The sequence below is a fragment of the Lepus europaeus genome, chromosome 2 (genome assembly GCF_033115175.1).
Source record: "Lepus europaeus isolate LE1 chromosome 2, mLepTim1.pri, whole genome shotgun sequence".
Classification (NCBI taxonomy): domain Eukaryota; kingdom Metazoa; phylum Chordata; class Mammalia; order Lagomorpha; family Leporidae; genus Lepus; species Lepus europaeus.
The window spans coordinates 96,328,801-96,337,831 of NC_084828.1; positions in this window are offsets into that span (position 1 = coordinate 96,328,801).

Consider the following 9,031-nt stretch of genomic DNA (forward strand, 5'->3'; position numbering starts at 1 on the left):
CGTCACTCATAACTGCCATGGGCAAGTGCAGAGCGATGGTTGAAGAGATAGGAGGAGCTAGAGCTGGGTTGAGTCCTGAAAACGTTCCGTGAAGGAGGAAGCCACAGGAACCTAGAAACATAGGACCAGACCTTCGGACCAGCTGTCAGAGGTGACTGGGGGGTGCAGGGTCAGGCCAAGGGAGTCCTTCCCAGGCTAGTTCACAGATTGGCATGTGCTGAAAATAGCATACTTTAGGGCCAGGTTGTAGCACAGTAGGTTAAGCTGCCAACGGGGCTGGGTCCCACATCAGAGTACCAGTTGGAATCTGACTGATCTGCTTCCAATCCAGCTCCCTGAAAATGTGTCTGGGAAGGCAGCAGGTGATGGCCCAAGTACTAGGACCCTATTACCCATGTGGGAGACCCGGATGGAGTTCCTGGCTCTTGGCTTCAGCCTGGCCCAGCGCTGACCATTGCAGCCATCTGGGGAGTGAACCAGCAGATGGAAGATCTCTTTTTCTCTGTCTCTCCTTCTCTCTCTGTAACTCTGCCTTTCAAATAAGTAAGTTTTTATAAAATAACATCCCACAATGGACAGAGAAAAAATTTTCTTTGTTAAATGTTGTACATGCATTTCATCCTTTATATGGAAAATAAGGGATTTTTTGCATGTATTGACTATATTATAAAAATATAAACTTAATTGGAATTTAATTTCAAAGTTTTCCATTGATTTTAAAATTATTTTATACAAGTTTTTAAAATTTTTTAGCTTTCAAATTATTTTTTTTCTGACTGTATGTTCTCAAAATTTCCCCACTTTTGTCTGTGTTCTTTATTTTTGTCTCTCTTTGCTTGGGTTTGTGTGTGGTTATTCATTTTAGGAGTCTTGAGCCAAGCATCTTCCTAAGATACTCATTAAGGCGATTTTACAATTTAGGTAAGAAAATGCATTTGTTGCTACAGTGGTGTTTCAGAATTTTAGCCTCCTCTGACTGACAGCACCCAACAGCCAACTGGCTATCCTCAGAGACCTTATCACAGTCTGAGCTTGCTAGAGCCCTCCGCCCACAAGGAACATTTTGTTAATGCATCTTTATTTCCATGAGAGGGCGCTGTCTACTAGGAGGGGGTCAGGGTTGATGCACATTCTGCCAACCACATGGCTATTTCAAAAAGTTCATGGGAAATGGAATAAGAAGTTAATTTTGATGCGAAAAAAATTTTGGAATTCATGCATAATTTTTTAATAATACGTATTTTCCATGAACTTTTGGATGTTCTTTGTATGCATGGATTTCAATTATATTTTATACCAAAATAAACTTACTTTGACTTCCGTTTTCCACAAACTTTAGAAGTCACTATGGGGGCCGGCATTGTGGCATGGTGGGCTAAGAAACTGTTTGGAATCCCAGCATCTCATATCAGAGGGACAGTTTAAGCAAAACTCAGCTAATCTGCTTCCGACCCAGCTTCCTACTACTGCACGCCCTGGGAGGCAGTAGGTAGCGCAGTTCAAGTACTTGGGCCCCTGCCATCTACATGAGGGACCCAGATGGTGTTCTGGGCTCCTGGCTTGGGCAATAAACCAGTGGATGAATTCTCTCTCTCTCTCTCTCTCTCTCTCTCTCTCTCTCTCTCTCTCTCGCCTTGCAGATAGATGAAAATGAATACACTTTTTTTTTTTTTTTTAAGAAGTCATTATAGAATCTTTGACAGCTGCTTGGCTTCTAATTGATTCTGGTGTCATCTTAGCTCCCCACACGGCTTGGCTTCCAGGCCTATGAGTGCTGCCCTTCCCCTGATTCAGGGAGGGGCTCCTCGTACTCTCAGCCAGAGAAGCACACGGTACATGATGCAGAGAGGAAGTGGGCAAGATTACATCAAGGGACAGAAAACCAGCTTGACTGGGAAAGCTTTTACAACTTTAATTTGGTAAAACAAAACAAGTGGGAGCAAGTGTAGGTTTTTCCAATGGGAAATATAAGATGGAAAATATACTCTATTGATTCATTAAATGCAGATTAAGCAGTTGCTATGTGCATGAACTTTGTGGGAACTGGGGATGTCTAAGCCAAACTCAGTGTGGAAGAGCCCAGCAGGTGCAGGGCAGGGGCAGGGCAGGTGCAGACTGTGCCTCACCCAGCATTGGCTACTGATCCTTGAGCTCAGACCCCTTTCCAACACACAGCTCCTGGGGGACCCACCCTGAGCCAGTGTTTGCTGAAGATGGTTCTGGTTCATGGGCAGATGGCTCCTAATGGCTCCCGGGGTCCAGTGCTGAGGCATTAGTTTCCACTTCCAGAGTGGAGCCTCCACCCTTCTCTGCCTCCTCCTTCACCCATGCTCTTGTTTGCCAGTGTCATTGTCTCTCCCCCATCAGTGGCACAGAGGGCTAGAGCCCTGCGTGTTCATAACACACAAGCCAGCCACGGCAGAAGAGTCGCCGTGAAGACAGGGTGGCAGGCCAGCTGTGGCTGCGGCAAACATGGTCTCTGTGCCCTAAGAGGCGATCTCCCCTAGTGCAAGAACATAGCTGAGTGGACAGTGTCAGACAACATGAACTTAACACCACACTTAGCCAAATGCTTCTGGTGGGGACAAAACTAAGCACTTGAGATACTCTGGTTGCAAAATATCCCTGTCCGACTGAGGCCCCATTTCCAGAGTAGCTGGCAGGCTCCCTGGCCCTACCCTTCTGCCCCACAAAGCAGTCTGGCCCGCAAGTGGAAAAGAGAGAGAGGGGGAGAACTGAGGCCAGGAGACAAGGGGGCTCAAAGTAGCTGCCTGGAAGTTGGGAGGCGTGGGGGCAGCTGACGTGCCATAAAGCAGTGCTCACGCAGCACTTCATGTTCCGTGGAGGAAGCATCAGTCATTCTTGGCAAAGGCAGGGAAGTGATGATGAGAATTAGGGGGGCCAAGCCCCCCTCCACTCACTCCAGGTTACACTGCGCCCTCCTCTCCCATGTTCCCTTCTCAGGTTCCCTGGCCAACAGCTCTACCCTGGACTATTCTTTGAGTTTGTGGACAGCGGACATAGGAATAACAACCTACCTTTGAACTTGCCAGTTGATTACATCAGAAAGTAAACCAACCTTGAGCTGTTAGTTTTGGGTTTTCTACAAAGAGCTCATGTTCCCACCCCTCTCCACAATCTCACTACATGCATTTTCTGTTGGTCTAGCCTTTCCCGAGTAACCACTTCCTGACCTTTCTTAAGTGGAATGATCCTAAATTTCTTTTGATTAAATCTCACATTCTCTGTTAACTTCTCGAAATGTGGCATGTGTTAGCTATTTACAAGGAGTGGACATGATCTCCAACAGTGAACAAATGACGTAGGGACTGTGAGAGCACCAACGCTTTCTTTAGCACACTGCTGCCTGTCCCTGGACGTGGCTGCCTGCTCCTGGGCACCATTGGTTCTTTCCCTGAGCGCTACCACCCTGACTGAGACAGCAGAATCCCCAGTACCAGAGTCTGGCTGTGTGTCTGTACTCACTCTGAATGTAGGGCTCCTAACCAAGGTGAGCCTCTCCCATGCACCTGTCCCCACGCTTCCAGCCTCTCTCCGTATCACCCTTGTCTTCCCACTAGTTCCATTAGAACCTGAGGCCTGGAGCTTCAATCTGTTGCTTAACCCAGAACGTGATGGGACTGGCTGTTGTACAATTCCAGCACAAAAGAAACTGCTCACATCGCAGGGCTGGCTCTTTGATCTGCACTCACAAGTTGACACAGGAACACCAGCAGCGAAGATTTCCCATGTCCTGAAGTGTGTTCAAGGGGTCAGACAACAAAGAGTGAAGAAAATGCTCCCTGCGGAGAGCCTCGCCAGATTCGGGACAAGCAGGAGGCTTAGTTCCCTTGTCCAGGTCTTGCATTAGCTCCCAGCCCTCTCTCCTCATGCCCGAAGCCCAGTCAGAGAGGAGAACGACCCACTTTCTGATTTCATTCTTAATCCTTTTAAGGGTCCAGATAAGCCTCTGGAAACCAGGACATCAGCAGTTGGCCAACCTCCGTCTCGTGATTCTCGAATTGTCTGCTCATCCACACCTGTGTACCCAAGTTCTCACCCACTGGGAGAACTACCTACGTAAGGAATTGGACTCCTGATCGCAAGATGGTTCATGCTATTGCTGAACCAGTGCTGTACCTCTTGGCTATTCAATAGAATGATGAGGTTGACTCAAAGCTACCTCATCTGGCCAGCGCCGCGGCTCAATAGGCTAATCCTCCGCCTGCGGCGCCAGCACACTGGGTTCTAATCCCGGTTGCCCCTCTTCCAGGCCAGCTCTCTGCTGTGGCCAGGGAGTGCAGTGGAGGATGGCCCAAGTGCTTGGGCCCTGCACCTGCATGGGAGACCAGGAGAAGCACCTGGCTCCTGCCATCGGATCAGCGCGGTGCACTGGCCATTGGAGGGTGAACCAACAGCAAAGGAAGACCTTTCTCTCTGTCTCTCTCTCTCACTGTCCACTCTGCCTGTCAAAAAAAAACAAAGCTACCTCATCTGAGAACAGAAGGAACACAGAAGGGCAACAGAACACAATAGAGCTCTTTCTAAATCCCTGGGTCCCAACATGGAAATCAGGGGTTCAGTCTGTAGTGCAGTTCCTGGGGTCGAATCTGGGTCCATCTGGGAGGTTACAGGGCAGGCAGGTGTTGCTTCCACAGGAAGAGAACATTCCTAGTAACCTGAGTCATTCAACAATGGAATGGAATTCCAGAGTAGAGAGGTTCCTGGATTTGGACACCCTCAAACTCACTGCAGGGGGTTCCTGCACTGAGTGGAGGCTGGTCCGGAAGCCCTCAGTGAGGGAGCCTGTTTGGGTGGGAGGCAGGAGTCGGGGATACAAGATTGAGTGTGACATCGACCCTGCTTTCCGATGAGGGCCCTCCCAAGTAGGAGAATTGTTCTGCTGGATTTAATGCAGGCAGAGGGCAAGAACCACCGCTTACACTTTTCTCGTGTGTTCCTACAACTACTAGAGTGAGCATCTGGCTGACAAGAATGATACCTTCCCTCTGTGTTTCCTTAACACCTAGCACAGTGGAATGTCTAGGAAATAGTATGGAAGTTAAGGAATATGTGTCAGAGAAGACTCAACACATGCCAATAAGTGGGTCCACAGAATCTTCACAATTGGGTTGAAAGGACCCTTTGCAACCCCCATAGTCCACAGGCTGGATACAGAAGTGCCCGAATGTAATAAGGTTCGAGTTACTTGACTCAAGCAGCCCCAGGACAAACTTCAACGTCAAGGCCATGGCTATCCTGAACATCTCCCTGTCCAAGGCCCCAGCAAGTGCATATGGGGCTCACTGGGAGACAACAGGTCCACCTCTCCTCTTCCTTCCTGTCTGAAGAGTGCCACTCATTCACCTGGCTTTGGAGCTGCAGTCGGAACCCAGCCGAAGTAGTGGATGTACGTCTCTGCCCTGACTGGCAGTTCCCTGAAAAACAGCTAACTAAAAGCAGGGTAATCATTTACCACTTATTTACCTTCTAAACCTGCATTTGACATCACTTCACCATGGCTGAGTCAGCACTAAAGTCAACAGGTGAAAGTTTTTTCTGAAAAATTGATTGCCCCAGATATTCTCAACTGATATTATGTGGGCAAACTCCTTTTTGTAGCTCTTCGATTATTAACCAAACTCAATATATTTTTCTATTTCTTTAGTTTTTCTTTTCAAATATAGGAAACAGCCATGTTTTCTATTGTGAGAATGATTTGCTGGCTTTTACTAAGTATTGGAAGAAACCCAGGCTCGACCAATTCCTTGGAATGTGATGTGGAGAAGTTCTAGAACCTGCACCTCTGTTTTCTTTTCTTTGGGGTAAAGGAGGGAGGATGAAAAGGCTCTGTGGCTTTTCAGAACTGAGTCCACAACATTCGCTATGACAGACGCCGATTTCCCGGGGAAGACAGCTCCCCTGGGAAAGCTCAGCTCTCCCCATCTCTTTCACCTATCTGTGATGCTCTCGAGTGGGTGTCAAGGCCACCATGAACAGCACACAGAAGGAAGTCTTCTTTCAAACCAGAGCAAGTGAGAGGTTTCCCACCATGTCTTTGTGGTCTCGAAAAGCCCACGACGAGGACCACCGGGTCCTCGAGTCCCAGCGCACACACGGGATCGCCAGCCCAAATGGCAAAGGAACGCCCCTTGGAAGGGCAGAGTCGATGAAGTACACGCTGCTCGTTCCACGCAAGGCTTGGACTCTGCCTTTTCCCCAGGGATGCACTGGGATGCAGCATGGGAAGGGCCTCGGCCACAAAACTGAGTGAGCCGTGTCCCTGCAGGTGCACCTTCCTAAGCACTGCACCCCTCCCTTTTTCCTGGCCCCCCTCGAATCCGCACCTTTCTCTGCCTCTCCTCTTACATGCACTCCAGTGTCGTTCTTTTGGGGATCTGGATTTGCAGAGCCGGGTCATGGTTATGGGGGCAAATTTGGGGGGGAGGCTTTTCCCACTCCCAGAAAAGAAGCAATCACCTCAGGTCACTGTGGTTTAACCATATTTGCCGTGCCGTGGTCAGGCCCACGTCTTCCAGCTGCGATGCCTTGGCACTGAGTACACAGGGCTCTTCCAAATGACTGTTGAGGCCTTCCAGGGCAACTGGTGCTAAGCTTCCTTCACCAGAAGCCTGATAGGTGCTTGGACAAGGGTAATTTGCATTCCACGGATCGATGTTTTCCATTGGAGAAATAAACCCCAGTCTGTCTTCTCAGGACAGACGCGCTGATGACTTTGTATAATGACTTAATGCAGGTTGCTCTTCGCTGGGCCAAACGAGCAGGGGGGTGAACTCCTTTCCCGGCAGGATGGGGTCTTCTCTTCACTCTGTGTCCAGGCGCCTAACACTTCAGGCAGGAGGTGCGCCATCACTGTTTGTCCACTGAACCTAAGAATGAAGAAACCAGGCTTCGCAGAAGTTTATAGCCAGGCCTCCCAGGGCCTAGGCCCTTTAAGTAACAGAAAGGGCAGAACCAGGAATCTGGTCCAAAGACTCACACACCAACCACGGCTACTTCCTCCCGGCACAACCAATCATTCTTCCGCCGTTTGCTGGCAAGCACTTGCTCCTGCTGTGTTTTGGAAGGGAGGCTGGGTGTCGAGTTTTCACCTCCGCTCTCCTTGCAGGAGGTGATGTTCCAGCCCCTTCTGGCTCAAGCCTTCTCCTCCTAGACCGGTGTCTGCTTTCAGGGCCACGGACAGAACCAACCTGCAAGAAATCCTGCACTTCGCTGGTCCTTTCTGTCCAGGCTCCTGCAATCTTCCTCGGGACAGTCGTCCGCCCCCGTGCCTCCTTGCTGAAGAGCTTTTAATTTTTAAGATTGATTTTCTTTATTTGAAAGAGTTAGAGAGAGAGTGAAGAGCCCCTTTGCGAAGTGCAGAAGCTTGACGCCTTCCCCGGCCGCCATCCTGAGCCCGCCACCGCCAGCCCCAGGGCAGGCTCCACCCCGCCGGCGCTGCCGGAGCCCTGCTGCCCGCACCGGAGCTGACCCGGCCTCCGCTGCTCCCTGGACTTCCCCACAGCCCGCGGCCACGAGCCCCTGAGAGCCAGCGCGCACGGCCACAGAGCACTTAGTGTGCAAGCCCAGGAACGTGCGCAGCTAAGGAATAAACACGACGAAGCACATGGAGGACTAGAGTTACCTCCCTGTCTGGGATTGGCGGGCAGCTGGCTGAAGCTGACCCAAGATGGCTCATGGGTCAGTCCGCTGACACGCATTCGGCGTGTGACAATCTCCTCAAGGGTGGAATCGGTGTCTTCAGGCGCAGGGGAAACACCCAGAGCTCCCTGGGGGGGCCAAGGCTACGTCTGTCTCGGAAAACCCCAAAATCTCATCGGTGTTCCCCCTTCAATGGCAGTGAGTAAATGGCAATGTTTCTTTCTAAGGAAACAAAAACCAAAACCCCCCAAGTCAGGGATTGTTTTGTTCAGCTTGACACCAAAGCTGTTTTAGGATGTTGCATGTTGGGCATATGGAGTGGTGGCAATAAAGCCAATTCATAAAATGCACTGTTAACAAACTGCTGGTGAGTTTCCCGTGTCTGAGTTCCCACCACAGTTAGCATGGAAGCAGTAGCAAAGGAAAAGAGAAACCAGCTGAGCTGATTTAATATGCCAATTAAATAGCAGGTGTATACATTTGCATAGCCTTTCTGATGGGCAATTTAATGACAGAAATGAACAGCTTTGAGCCTGGCACTGTGGCGCAGCAGGTAAAGCCATTGCCTGCAATGCTGACCTCCCATATAGCCACCGGTTCGAGTCCCAGCTGCTCCACTTCGGATCCAGCTTGTTGCTAATGGCCTGGAAAAGCAGCAGAGGATGGCTCAAGTGCTTGGGCCCCTGAACCCATGTGGGAGACCTGGAAGAAGCCCCTGGCTCCTGGCTTTGGCCTGGTCTAGCCCTGGCCATTGTGGCCATCTGGGGAGTGAACCAAAAGGTAGAAGAGCTCTTCCCCTCTTTCTCTGTCTCCTTCTCTTTCTCTCTGTAACTATGACTTTTGAATAAGCAAATATTCTTTTAAAAAAGAAATGAACAGCTTTAACAATGTTCATATTGGGAGGGCACTGTGGCACAGAAGGTTAAAAGTTGCCACCTGCAATGCTGGCATCCCATACAGGAGCGCTGATTTGAGTCCTGGTTGCTCCACTTCCGACTCAGCTCCCTTCTGATGTGCCTAGGAAAGCAGCGGAGGTTGACCCAAGTGCTTGGACCCTTGTCAACCATGTGGGAGGCCCAGATGCAGTCCAGGTTCCTGGCTTTGGAATGGCCCAGCCCTGGATGTGGTGGCCGTTTGCGGAGTGAACCAGCACATGGAGGATTCTGTGTGTGTGTGTGTGTCTTCCTCTCTCTCTGCCTTTCAAATAAATAAAATTTTTTTTTAAAGTCCATATCTGGGGCCAGCACTGTGGCATAGAGGGTAAAGCTGCCGCCTGCAGTGCCAGCATCCCATGTGGGTGCCGGGTCGAGTGCAGGCTGCTCCACTTCTGATCCAGCTCTCTGCTATGGCCTGAGAAAGCAGTAAAAGA